Genomic DNA, 14,135 nt, shown 5'->3' with positions numbered 1-14,135 from the left:
CCTCAGCATGAAGTGAAACCGCAGAGCTCAGCGCCTCAGTATGAAGAGTAACCGCAGATCTCAGCGCCTCAGTATGAAGAGTAACCGCAGAGCTCAGCGCCTCAGTATGAAGAGTAACCGCAGAGCTCAGCGCCTCAGTATGAAGAGTAACCGCAGAGCTCAGCGCCTCAGTATGAAGAGTAACCGCAGAGCTCAGCGCCTCAGTATGAAGAGTAACCGCAGAGCTCAGCGCCTCAGTATGAAGAGTAACCGCAGAGCTCAGCGCCTCAGTATGAAGAGTAACCTTAGAGCTCAGCGCCTCAGTATGAAGAGTAACCGCAGAGCTCAGCGCCTCAGTATGAAGAGTAACCGCAGAGCTCAGCGCCTCAGTATGAAGAGTAACCGCAGAGCTCAGCGCCTCAGTATGAAGAGTAACCGCCGAGCTCAGCGCCTCAGTATGAAGAGTAACCGCAGAGCTCAGCGCCTCAGTATGAAGAGTAACCGCAGAGCTCAGCGCCTCAGTGGGAAGAGTAACCGCAGAGCTCAGCGCCTCAGTATGAAGAGTAACCGCAGAGCTCAGCGCCTCAGTGGGATGTGTGACTGAGGTGTCACGTTGGGTCGTTCTATTATTCACCATGTTGTCACGCAGTCCTATTTCTTCGCGCAGCCGCAGTTGACACTGAGTTCTGGACGGGACTATTCGGGTCCTGCTCCTGAGTTATGCGCCGCTCTCGTGGCTTCCCTGTGACGTCACAAGGCAGGCGGTCTCTGCAGGGCGGGCTCATGTTAGTGACGTCACGTAGTCATGGAGACAGGATTACGCCGGACAGATAATGAGGCAGTTGAGGTAGAGGCTCCGCTATTTCGGCTCCTCACTCCTCGGATACAGCGCTCCCTGGAACCGCTCCCGCTTCACCACTGGCCCGAACACCAACCCCGGAGGCCCGCACATCTCTCCCGACAGCCGGGGCGTCCAGCGGGGAGGTGTGCGGGGAAAGACAGGTGAGACCCGGGGCAGCGACAGGTGAGGAGCGCGGGGAGAGACGGGAGAGACAGGTGAGGAGCGCGGGGAGAGACGGGAGAGACAGGTGAGGAGCGCGGGGAGAGACGGGAGAGACAGGTGAGGAGCGCGGGGAGAGATGGGAGAGACAGGTGAGGAGCGCGGGGAGAGATGGGAGAGACAGGTGAGGAGCGCGGGGAGAGATGGGAGAGACAGGTGAGGAGCGCGGGGAGAGACAGGTGAGACCCGGGGCAGCGACAGGTGAGGAGCGCGGGGAGAGACGGGAGAGACAGGTGAGGAGCGCGGGGAGAGACGGGAGAGACAGGTGAGGAGCGCGGGGAGAGATGGGAGAGACAGGTGAGGAGCGCGGGGAGAGACGGGAGAGACAGGTGAGGAGCGCGGGGAGAGACGGGAGAGACAGGTGAGGAGCGCGGGGAGAGATGGGAGAGACAGGTGAGGAGCGCGGGGAGAGATGGGAGAGACAGGTGAGGAGCGCGGGGAGAGACAGGTGAGGAGCGCGGGGAGAGACAGGTGAGGAGCGCGGGGAGAGACAGGTGAGGAGCGCGGGGAGAGACAGGTGAGGAGCGCGGGGAGAGATGGGAGAGACAGGTGAGGAGCGCGGGGAGAGACGGGAGAGACAGGTGAGGAGCGCGGGGAGAGATGGGAGAGACAGGTGAGGAGCGTGGGGAGAGACAGGTGAGGAGCGCGGGGCAGAGATGGGAGAGACAGGTGAGGAGCGACGGGAGAGACAGGTGAGGAGTGCGGGGAGAGATGGGAGAGACAGGTGAGGAGCGCGGGGAGAGATGGGAGAGACAGGTGAGGAGCGCGGGGAGAGATGGGAGAGACAGGTGAGGAGCGCGGGGAGAGACGGGAGAGACAGGTGAGGAGCGCGGGGAGAGACGGGAGAGACAGGTGAGGAGCGCGGGGAGAGACGGGAGAGACAGGTGAGGAGCGCGGGGAGAGACGGGAGAGACAGGTGAGGAGCGCGGGGAGAGACGGGAGAGACAGGTGAGGAGCGCGGGGAGAGACGGGAGAGACAGGTGAGGAGCGCGGGGAGAGACGGGAGAGACAGGTGAGGAGCGCGGGGAGAGACGGGAGAGACAGGTGAGGAGCGCGGGGAGAGACAGGTGAGGAGCGCGGGGAGAGACGGGAGAGACAGGTGAGGAGCGCGGGGAGAGACGGGAGAGACAGGTGAGGAGCGCGGGGAGAGACGGGAGAGACAGGTGAGGAGCGCGGGGAGAGACGGGAGAGACAGGTGAGGAGCGCGGGGAGAGACGGGAGAGACAGGTGAGGAGCGCGGGGAGAGACGGGAGAGACAGGTGAGGAGCGCGGGGAGAGACGGGAGAGACAGGTGAGGAGCGCGGGGAGAGACGGGAGAGACAGGTGAGGAGCGCGGGGAGAGACGGGAGAGACAGGTGAGGAGCGCGGGGAGAGATGGGAGAGACAGGTGAGGAGCGCGGGGAGAGACAGGTGAGGAGCGCGGGGAGAGATGGGAGAGACAGGTGAGGAACACGAGGTCACAGTGAGGTTTTGTCTTAGAATTATTAGGAATGATATTTCCTGCCCCTGTCCTGACGTTTTGCCTGGTAACTCATATAGAAGCTGTGGCTCATTATGCCTCATATCTGGATATACCTCACCCCTAGGCTGTGGCTCGTGCCTCATTGTTTGCCCAGCTCCATTCTATCCACACGTTGATCTCCATTCTGATCCTCAGATCATAAAAACTGCAAAACATTGCTGCAGCTGCGCCACAAAACTGTCTCACAGCGCGGCTGCCTCCATCATATTGAGTCTATCTGCGCTGTAGTGTATACAGGTGATATTATGTACAGCAGGGTGCTGCATACAGGTGATCTAATGTACAGCAGGGTGCTGTATACAGGTGATATAATGTACGGCTGGGTGCTGCATACAGGTGATATAATGTACGGCTGGGTGCTGCATACAGGTGATATAATGTACGGCTGGGTGCTGCATACAGGTGATATAATGTACGGCTGGGTGCTGCATACAGGTGATATAATGTACGGCTGGGTGCTGCATACAGGTGATATAATGTACGGCTGGGTGCTGCATACAGGTGATATAATGTACGGCTGGGTGCTGCATACAGGTGATATAATGTACGGCTGGGTGCTGCATACAGGTGATATAATGTACGGCTGGGTGCTGCATACAGGTGATATAATGTACAGCTATGACATGTATACATTATAGATGTGCAGTATAATGCTCGTCTAGGACATATAGAACTGCTATAATGTCCGCCTGTGATTATATTATATAGGTGACAGTACGGTGATGTGCCGTCCTATATACGGGGTTGCCTCTCTGTGTGTTTGTGCCTTTGCTGCTAGGTAGTGACTGAGCGCAGCACTCGGGGCTGTAACAGAGCAGTGATTCATGAGACCGCTGATCTCTCACCAAAGCCGCTAACAGTCAGTGCGCCTGTACGACCAGCAGTGATACTTGTGTCCTCATCATCTTCTCAACCGCTGCATCTAAGCTCAGGTTCAGATGTAAATAACGTGCTCATTCACTGACTGCAAGCAGAGATCTTAAATATGAGGAAGAGAGACATAAACAAGTGGAGAGAGCGGCTGGGCGTCCCCTGACATAGTGACTGATGATGGCGGATATTCGCTCAAACGGCTGTGGTTATATCTATTGTAGTACCCTTTAATGCATGATATGATATCCTGGGACTTGTAGTACATTGTGTATTATGTCATTGAGGGCGCTGTGCATCTTGTACTATAGTCGGAAATTAATATTGTTGTGGTGCTGCACTTTGTGTTATACTGGGGGTTGTGGTGCTGTGTCATGTGTTATGCTGGTAGTTGTGGTGCTGCACTGTGTGTTATGTTATACTGGGGGTTGTGGTGCTGTGTTATGCTGGTAGTTGTGCTGCACTGTGTGTTATACTGGTAGTTGTGGTGCTGCACTGTGTCTTATGTTATACTGGGGGTTGTGGTGCTGTGTTATACTGGTAGTTGTGGTGCTGCACTGTGTGTTATACTGGTAGTTGTGGTGCTGCACTGTGTCTTATGTTATACTGGGGGTTGTGGTGCTGTGTTATACTGGTAGTTGTGGTGCTGCACTGTGTGTTATACTGGTAGTTGTGGTGCTGCACTGTGTGTTATGTTATACTGGGTGTTGTAGTGCTGTGTCATGTGTTATGCTTGAAGACACTAAAGAGCATAGTAAAACAAAAAACACTCAGTTTAAAAAAATCACAGTAATCCGCAAGTGCTAGAAAAAAGATGTAAAAAACAGGGTATTTGGTTGATACTTTTTTTTGCAAAAAATGTATACTAAGCTGCTCCTCCAAACGTGAAGGTATACCCATATCAGAGCAGTCCTAACTGATGTATGCAATCCCTATCTGATTTATTTAAAAACCTGATCATCTGTATATTACCTGTGTGAACAGGGTTCAGAGAGGAAAAGTCCATGTGGACATGCTGAGTGGAACAGCTTTTGTGCAGATAGCCCACGAGGAGTGGTGGGTAACTCCCTAGTCATGTAGACACAAGAGAACAATTATGGAAACAGGAACACATGGGCTACCTGCACAGTGAACAAGTCTGTAGGAACCTGTTCACACACCACCAAGAAACCTGAAGACACAAAAGAGCATGTGTTATGCTTATAGTTGTGGTGCTGCACTGTGTGTTATACTGGGGGTAGTGGTGCTGGGCCGTGTGTTATGCTGGTAGTTGTGGTGCTGCACTGTGTTATACTAAGGGTTGTGGTGCAGTGTGTTATGCTGGTAGTTGTGGTGCTGCACTGTGTGTTATACTGGGGGTTGTGGTGCCGTGTGTTATGCTGGTAGTTTGTGGTGCTGCACTGTGTGTTATACTGGGGGTTGTGGTGCCGTGTGTTATGCTGGTAGTTGTGGTGCTGCACTGTGTGTTATACTGGGGGTTGTGGTGCCGTGTGTTATGCTTATAGTTGTGGTGCTGCACTGTGTGTTATACTAGGGGTTGTGGTGCCGTGTGTTATGCTGGTAGTTTGTGGTGCTGCACTGTGTGTTATACTGGGGGTTGTGGTTCCGTGTGTTATGCTTATAGTTGTGGTGCTGCACTGTGTGTTATACTGGGGGTTGTGGTGCCGTGTGTTATGCTGGTAGTTTGTGGTGCTGCACTGTGTGTTATACTGGGGGTTGTGGTGCCGTGTGTTATGCTGGTAGTTGTGGTGCTGCACTGTGTGTTATACTGGGGGTTGTGGTGCTGTGTGTTATGCTTATAGTTGTGGTGCTGCACTGTGTGTTATACTGGGGGTAGTGGTGCTGGGCCGTGTGTTATGCTGGTAGTTGTGGTGCTGCACTGTGTGTTATACTGGGCGTTGTGGTGCTGTGTGTTATGCTTATAGTTGTGGTGCTGCACTGTGTGTAATACTGGGGGTAGTGGTGCTGGGCCGTGTGTTATGCTGGTAGTTGTGGTGCTGCACTGTGTTATACTAAGGGTTGTGGTGCAGTGTGTTATGCTGGTAGTTGTGGTGCTGCACTGTGTTATACTGGGGGTTGTGGTGCCGTGTGTTATGCTTATAGTTGTGGTGCTGCACTGTGTGTTATACTGGGGGTTGTGGTGCCGTGTGTTATGCTGGTAGTTTGTGGTGCTGCACTGTGTGTTATACTGGGGGTTGTGGTGCCGTGTGTTATGCTGGTAGTTGTGGTGCTGCACTGTGTGTTATACTGGGGGTTGTGGTGCCGTGTGTTATGCTTATAGTTGTGGTGCTGCACTGTGTGTTATACTGGGGGTTGTGGTGCCGTGTGTTATGCTGGTAGTTTGTGGTGCTGCACTGTGTGTTATACTGGGGGTTGTGGTGCCGTGTGTTATGCTTATAGTTGTGGTGCTGCACTGTGTGTTATACTGGGGGTTGTGGTGCCGTGTGTTATGCTGGTAGTTTGTGGTGTTATACTGGGGGTTGTGGTGCCGTGTGTTATGCTGGTAGTTGTGGTGCTGCACTGTGTGTTATACTGGGGGTTGTGGTGCTGTGTGTTATGCTTATAGTTGTGGTGCTGCACTGTGTGTTATACTGGGCGTTGTGGTGCTGGGCCATGTGTTATGCTGCACTGTGTGTTATGCTTATAGTTGTGGTGCTGCACTGTGTGTTATACTGGGGGTTGTGGTGCCGTGTGTTATGCTGGTAGTTGTGGTGCTGGGCCGTGTGTTATGCTGGTAGTTGTGGTGCTGCACTGTGTGTTATGCTGGTAGTTGTGGTGCTGCACTGTGTGTTATACTGGGGGTTGTGGTGCCGTGTGTTATGCTGGTAGTTGTGGTGCTGCACTGTGTGTTATGCTGGTAGTTGTGGTGCTGCTCTGTGTGTTATGCTGGTAGTTGTGGTGCTGGGCCGTGTGTTATGCTGGTAGTTGTGGTGCTGCACTGTGTGTTATGCTGGTAGTTGTGGTGCTGCACTGTGTGTTATGCTGGTAGTTGTGGTGCTGCTCTGTGTGTTATGCTGGTAGTTGTGGTGCTGGGCCGTGTGTTATGCTGGTAGTTGTGGTGCTGCACTGTGTGTTATGCTGGTAGTTGTGGTGCTGCACTGTGTGTTATGCTGGTAGTTGTGGTGCTGCTCTGTGTGTTATGCTGGTAGTTGTGGTGCTGCTCTGTGTGTTATGCTGGTAGTTGTGGTGCTGGGCCGTGTGTTATGCTGGTAGTTGTGGTGCTGCACTGTGTGTTATGCTGGTAGTTGTGGTGCTGCACTGTGTGTTATGCTGGTAGTTGTGGTGCTGCACTGTGTGTTATGCTGGTAGTTGTGGTGCTGCTCTGTGTGTTATGCTGGTAGTTGTGGTGCTGGGCCGTGTGTTATGCTGGTAGTTGTGGTGCTGCACTGTGTGTTATGCTGGTAGTTGTGGTGCTGCACTGTGTGTTATGCTGGTAGTTGTGGTGCTGCTCTGTGTGTTATGCTGGTAGTTGTGGTGCTGCACTGTGTGTTATGCTGGTAGTTGTGGTACGCTAAGGGGAAAAGAGACGTACCATAAACTGGGGAACACCCTCAATACAAAGTGTATTATTTATTAGAATAATTTATTAGTCCAAAAAACACACAACAACAATACATTAAAAACAATAAACAAACAACCCCATAGAGAGGTAGAGCCCCCAGGAACCAGACACATGAGTCAATTGTCAATGATTATGGTATTCCAATACTACAATACATATACTCAGTACAAATATTTATAAGAATCTCTAATGGACATTGCAGGCCACATAAGTTATTCATAAGCTGATCAATAAACATATATGCTCGCACTATTATACAAAGCCCCACTGCCTGAGAACTCTTGAATCTACCCCCAAAAATATATAGGAATATGTTAATAACTTGTCCAGATGGGGAACCTTCATCAAACATGGATACAGGTGGTAACTCATACCAGAAAATCACTTGCTATTATGTAGACCCATTCAAAAAATTACAAATCACATAGTTAAGTGATGTAATGTAATCCCTCCCAGCAAAATCAACTGCTATTATGTGGGTCTATTCAAGGTTTGTAAATTACTCAGGCAGAATAATGTAGTCATGTATGACCAGCCGAGCTACACAGAGAAATACCGTGTGTCACAGATTTGCAAGCAGACAACTGGCATTCTAACTCCAAATATAGCAACATACCGGAAGAGAAGGATATACGGTATATACCATGTAGCCACATAGATCAAAACATGCACCAGCTTGATCTAAGTATCTGCAATAACGGCCACAATGTGAGTCTCATGGATCATGCCCAGAAAGTATGCAAACCAGATCACAAGTCCAAGGGGAGTCATGTTCTGTCTCGCTGGTAGTTGTGGTGCTGCACTGTGTGTTATGCTGGTAGTTGTGGTGCTGCACTGTGTGTTATGCTGGTAGTTGTGGTGCTGGATCAGTGATGGCCGGCGCTCTCCTGTGCTCGGGATGATGACTGTGTGACGTGTCGTCATTGTTGCTGTTGGATTTGTGAATAAGCTGCGTGTTGGATCCACACAGGGACGCTCTCCAGAAGCTGCTGGCTCCGGCCCATGTGAGCGAGCGTCAGGGATATTAATGACAGCAGCATCGTAGCTGCCGGACTGTGAAATGACACCGCCGCTCAGTGCTGCCAGGGATGCCCACTGATCCTCCACCGCAGCTCCGGGAGGATGCCCCATTTCATTACATTTCTGGAATGGTCCTGAAGATGTAGGTTACTGGGATCCAGACAGAGCAGATCGGGATCAGCGCCGGCCTCACAGGAGGAGCTGCTGTGGACTGAACACATGCAGAGCTTCAGTAAGGTCATATGAATTTATGGATAATTCTGCCTGAAAAGAAGTGGAGCTGAGAAAGAGGGGATCTCCAGGAGGCAGAACGTTCCCGGCAGTGGGAGGTAATGGGGACCGACCACTTCTTTTGTAGGCAGCACCAGTGGGTTGAGGTTGGCCCTTCTGACCTGACAACTCCCTGGAGGAAGCTGAACTGCTCTGAGTTTTGGTCTTTTGAAGTCTTTAAAATGTCTCTGCTTTGGGGTCCCAGAAGATTCTGTCCACCACACGAGCTGACCTCAACAGAAGCTGCGTACCCCCTGACCCAGACCCTCAGCGGGGAGGACCAGGGTGGGGTGTAATACTAGAGCCTCATCATGTCGCCTGTGCGGGGCTCCTGTGCCTAGAGGATGAGGGCGGTGAGGCGCTGCTCCATTATTCATTAGTCTGGTGCTGGTCTTCACCTGCGACTGCTTATTCTTGTCCTATTCACTGACAAACACTGTCACAATATCAGCCTCTTCCTTCCCTTTTGGACCCTCACACCCCACATGTTGGGCTAGTCTTCGTCTCATAGAGCCTTGCACATTGCTGTTGTCACATTTTCCTCATCCTCCCCTTTTGGACCCTCACACCCCACATGTTGGGCTAGTCTTCGTCTCATAGAGCCTTGCACTTTGCTGTTGTCACATTTGCCTCATCCTCCCCTTTTGGACCCTCACACCCCACATGTTGGGCTAGTCTTCCTCTCATAGAGCCTTGCACTTTGCTGTTGTCACATTTGCCTCATCCTCCCCTTTTGGACCCTCACACCCCACATGTTGGGCTAGCCTTCCTCTCAGAGTCTTGCACTTTGCTGTTGTCACATTTGCCTTATCCTCCCCTTTTGGACCTTCACACCCCACATGTTGGGCTCATCTTCCTCTCATAGAGCCTTGCACTTTGCTGTTGTCACATTTGCCTCATCCTCCCCTTTTGGACCCTCACACCCACATGTTGGGCTCATCTTCCTCTCATTGAGCCTTGCATATTGCTGTTGTCACATTTGCCTCTTCCTCCCCCCTGGACCCTCACACCCCACATGTTGGGCTAGTCTTCCTCCTATAAAGCCTTGCATATTGCTGTTGTCACATTTGCCTCATCCTCCCCTTTTGGACCCTCACACCCCACATGTTGGGCTAGTCTTCCTCCTATAGAGCCTTGCGCTTTTTGCTGTTGTCACATTTGCCTCTTCCTACCCTCCTGGACCCTCACACCCCACATGTTGGGCTCGTCTTCCTCCTATAGAGCGTTGCATATTGCTGTTGTCACATTTGCCTCATCCTCCCCTTTTGGACCCTCACACCCCACTTGTTTCTTCCTCTCATAGAGCCTTGCACTTTGCTGTTGTCACATTTGCCTCATCCTCCCCTTTTGGACCCTCACACCCCACTTGTTTCTTCCTCTCATAGAGCCTTGCACTTTGCTGTTGTCACATTTGCCTCATCCTCCCCTTTTGGACCCTCACACCCCACATGTTGGGCTCGTCTTCCTCCTATATAGCCTTGCGCTTTTTGCTGTTGTCACATTTGCCTCTTCCTACCCTCCTGGACCCTCACACCCCACATGTTGGGCTCGTCTTCCTCCTATAGAGCGTTGCATATTGCTGTTGTCACATTTGCCTCTTCCTCCCCTCCTGGACCCTCACACCTTCAGCTGTTACAATATCCGCCCTGTCCGGCTTTTTCTAGACCCTCACACCCCACTCCTGTCACAATCTCGCCTTGTCTGGCTCTTCTGGACCCTCACATCCCACTGCTATCACATATTCTGCCTCCCCCTCTGCGCTTGGATCCTCACCCCGGATCTATATTTGTTGCACCATATGGACAATTCCATTGTTACAGTTTCCCACATTAGCGCCTTCTTCATTCAAAAATCCGATCTCGGCTGTAATGTGCATGAATGTGAAAAGATAGATGAGAACGTCTAATATTATATTTACCACCTTCACAGCCAATGGTCATGACTAGTGATGAGCGAATATACTCGTTACTCGAGGTTTCCCGAGCACGCTCGGGGGTCCTCCAAGTATTTTATGACTGCTCAGAGATTTAGTTTTCTTCGCCACAGCTGGATGATGTACAGCTACTAGCCTGCTTGATTACATGTGGGGATTCCCTAGCAACCAGGCAACCCCCACATGTACTCAGCCTGGCTAATAGCTGTAAATCATTCAGCTGCAGCGATGAAAACTAAATCTCCGAGCACTAAAAAATACTCTGAGGACCCCCGAGCGTGCTCGGGAAATCTCGAGTAACGAGTATATTCGCTCATCACTAATCATGACCCTTAAAGGGGTTGTCCACTCTTTAAGAGCAACCCTTTTAAGTACAATGAATCCTGGTCAGCGATAATCCTTAATAGACGTGCTAATAAATAATCTGCTATAATCCATGCATGAAGTTCTGCAACTTTCTAGACTTTGAACAGTGCAGAATTGAGGTAATGTTGGCTTGCTATTAGTGTAAGGATTGGAGTGTTCACATCTGGTGCCGCCGTAGGTCCAGTGTGCACGATCCTCTATGGGCTAAGCTCATCTCTTGTTGTTCTGGTTCACAGTCTGATAAATCTTCCCTGCAACGATACACTGTAACAAGCTCATCAGCTCTGCGATCTGTACGAATGTGCATATTTGGTGACAGCAAGCAGAGGTATTTAAACAGTAATGAATTGAAGCACAATGTACATCAGTAGGACGCCGACATTCCACTGAGTGTAACAGACTCTAATTACTGGGCACGGGGGGGGGGGGGGGGGGGGGGGAACATCTCGCTTTTCGTGAGGCTGTGCTGCCAGATTCCTCGCCTCCTTCCTGTTGCTTCAGTTATCGGGTCTCTTGTTAGCGGCAGTGTGAAGATGATGAGGCTGGTGGTGGCGGTGGGGAAGGCTCCGTGTGCGCACCTGGATGTAGCCGTCTCTGACGAGCGCACATTACGCGGGATGTATAATGCATGAGGCAGGAGGCATCTGATCGCTGCTCGTGAGGTTATTAGTGGCGGGCAGGGAAATCGGTGCAGACAGTGAAATGTCAGCGAGCGCAGGTGGTGTGTGCGCCTCCCTCCACTTCTGGATCCATCAGAGATGACGAGTGGGAGAAAGCGGCTTTCAAATTAGATGAGCTGCACGGAGCGGAGAGCGCAGCTCGTATCAGCAGGTAATGCTGGGACCTGTAGTGCTGGAGGATCGCCGGATCTGTGGAAGACGCTCCTATCGCTGCTGCACGCGGCTGGAGCCAAGACTGTTTTTAATGTATTTATTTTTTTGTCATTGGTTATTCTAGTTGACCCGTCTAGCTCAGCAACCTGCGGCACTCCAGCTGTTAGGAAACTACAACTCCCAGCATGTCCTCCCAGCCTTAGTTTCCCAGCAGCTCACCTGCCGCACGTTGTTGCCCCTTTAGTACAGACTATTCTGTAAATGATTCAGCAGTAGAAATATTTTACCTGTGTGCTACAATGTATCAACTGAGACTTCCATCTGCACATATCAAAGGATGTAATTGTAAGGCGGTGTGCACACGTTGCGGATTTTTCGCGTTTTTTTTTTCGCTATAAAAACTCATAAACTCAGACATATGCATCCCATCATTTAGAATACATTCCACAATTTTTGTGCACATGATGCGTTTTTTTTCCGCGAAAAAAACACATTGCGGTAAAAAAAAAACGCAGCATGTTCATTAATTTTGCCGTGTTTTTCCCGCTATTTAATGCATTGAGAAGCTCTGGGAAAAAAACGCGTCAAACGTGCAAAAAAAGTGTCAAAAACGCGGAAAAAATGCATGCAGATTTCTTGCAGAAAATGTCCGGTTTTGCTCAGGAAATTTCTGCAAGAAATACTGAACGTGTGCACATTGCCCAACAGAAGCTCAGCTTTGAGAGCACGAATAGGGGCAGTATGGGTTTCTATTCAGTGATGGCAAGCATAGGTCTTAATAATGCTGAAAAATGAGATACCAAGCTCACTGTTCATCATGCATAGGGTTTGGGTTGTTTTTTTTTGTTGTTGTCATTTTTGTGTTTTTTATCTTGTGGTATTCGCTGACATTTATTGCACCCAATTGATCAAACTGGAGTATTCGGTTCATGAAATTTGCGCAAAGTCAAAAAGTCTCTTATTTTTCTGTCTTTAACCATTTTTGTCAGTTTTAGATCAAAATGTTGCATCTTTCTCAAAATGTTGCAAAAATTCATCAAAAGTGTCTGACGTACATTAACGGGGGTAAATTTGCAACAAATTTTTCAACTTTTTGAAAGGTCGCAAATTATGAATAAAAGGCACAAAAGGAAAGATGAATTTGTTACAAATAAATAAATATAAACAGGCGCAAATGCAATACTGAATGCGGTGTGAAATCTGTCCAGGGCTGCAGAACCTCTTTCCATAGTGATTAATCATCAATTACAGAGGACTAATCCTCTGATTATAATCTCCCATGCCGTATTATGGGGATGTCATTGCACACAGTAACGCATCTCAGCTGTGCCGTAGTCTCTTTCTCATCCATTGTCGTCTCTTGTCTCCTTGCAGGTGTCTCCTGTTTGTATGTGATCGGACGAGAATCTCCTGATCATCACATGAGCCATCGGACTAATCCCCCCCTCTATAAAGTAGCGAGCGGCAGAGACGTCTCTGGTGAGTGGCGCAGATGCGAATGGCGGCCTTTAACCAGTCGCTGCCTCCATGTTACTGCAATAAGTCTGCACCTGATGTGGGTTCAAGGGATTGTCCGCCCCCCGAATCTGTGGTTTAAAAGAGCACCCAGCAAAGTGGAAAATGAAGACATAATAATCTTACTGCGTTTCACTGGTTTTGTGCCTCCTCTTCTGGCTGGGTGGGCATATGACTGCTGCAGCCAATCACTGTAGAGGACCGGTATGACTGCTGCAGTCAATCGCTGTAGAGGACCGGTATGACTGCTGCAGTCAATCGCTGTAGATGACCGGTATGACTGCTGCAGCCAATCACTGTAGAGGACCGGTATGACTGCTGCAGTCAATCGCTGTGGAGGACCGGTATGACTGCTGCAGTCAATCGCTGTAGATGACCGGTATGACTGCTGCAGCCAATCACCAATCACTGTAGAGGACCGGTATGACTGCTGCAGTCAATCGCTGTAGAGGACCGGTATGACTGCTGCAGTCAATCGCTGTAGAGGACCGGTATGACTGCTGCAGTCAATCGCTGTAGAGGACCGGTATGACTGCTGCAGTCAATCGCTGTAGAGGACCGGTATGACTGCTGCAGTCAATCGCTGCAGAGGACCGGTATGACTGCTGCAGTCAATCGCTGTAGAGGACCGGTATGACTGCTGCAGCCAATCGCTGTAGAGGACCGGTGGGGATTTGGTATGATAATTATACACCTTGCTGGGTGCTTTCTGGGAACAAAAATCTGTGTGGCACCACCCCTTTAATCTCTGCAGGCGGAGTTCATCTTTATAGGGTGTAGTATTTGGGTATGTGCACACGTTGCGGATTTTGCTGCGGATTTTTCCGCAGCGGATTTGGAAAATCCGCAGTGCATAACCACTGCGGTTTTCACTGCGGATTTTCACGCGGTTTCTTCTGCGGATTCCTCTGCGGGTTTTCAACTGCACTTTCCTATTGGTGCAGGTTGCAAACCGCTGCGGAATTCGCAGAAAGAAGTGACATGCTACTTCTTTGTTTCCACGCGGAATTTTCCGCAGCATGTGCACTGCAGTTTTTGTTTTCCATAGGTTAACATTGTACTGTACACCACATTGAAAACTGCTGCGGATCCGCAGCGTCAAATCCGCTGCGGATCCGCAGCAAAAACCGCAACGTGTGCACATACCCTAAATAATGCCATCTGGCACCCATCCCAGAATAACGGGAGTGTGAGAGTAACCTGAG

General features: G+C 50.4%; 1 protein-coding gene across 3 annotated transcripts in view; it reads left to right on the top strand.

Moving 5' to 3' along the window:
• Nucleotides 1-787: 787 nt before the first annotated feature.
• TENT5D (terminal nucleotidyltransferase 5D) overlaps nt 788-14,135 on the top strand; it is a 30,383-nt gene continuing 17,035 nt past the window's right edge. Inside the window, exons 1-2 of one of the 3 annotated variants that reach the window (XM_069746131.1) lie at nt 788-981; nt 12,790-12,894. The gene's annotated coding sequence lies outside the window, so the exon portion shown is untranslated. Of the gene's footprint in view, nt 982-7,918; nt 8,343-11,100; nt 11,414-12,789; nt 12,895-14,135 lie in introns of those variants that run through there. The other 2 variants (XM_069746133.1, XM_069746132.1) reach the window with 2 other exon arrangements.

The sequence above is a fragment of the Ranitomeya imitator genome, chromosome 2 (assembly GCF_032444005.1).
Source record: "Ranitomeya imitator isolate aRanImi1 chromosome 2, aRanImi1.pri, whole genome shotgun sequence".
NCBI lineage: Eukaryota > Metazoa > Chordata > Amphibia > Anura > Dendrobatidae > Ranitomeya > Ranitomeya imitator.
Note: the sequence above shows the minus strand (reverse complement) of the source record. Positions and strands in the feature narration are given on the sequence as shown.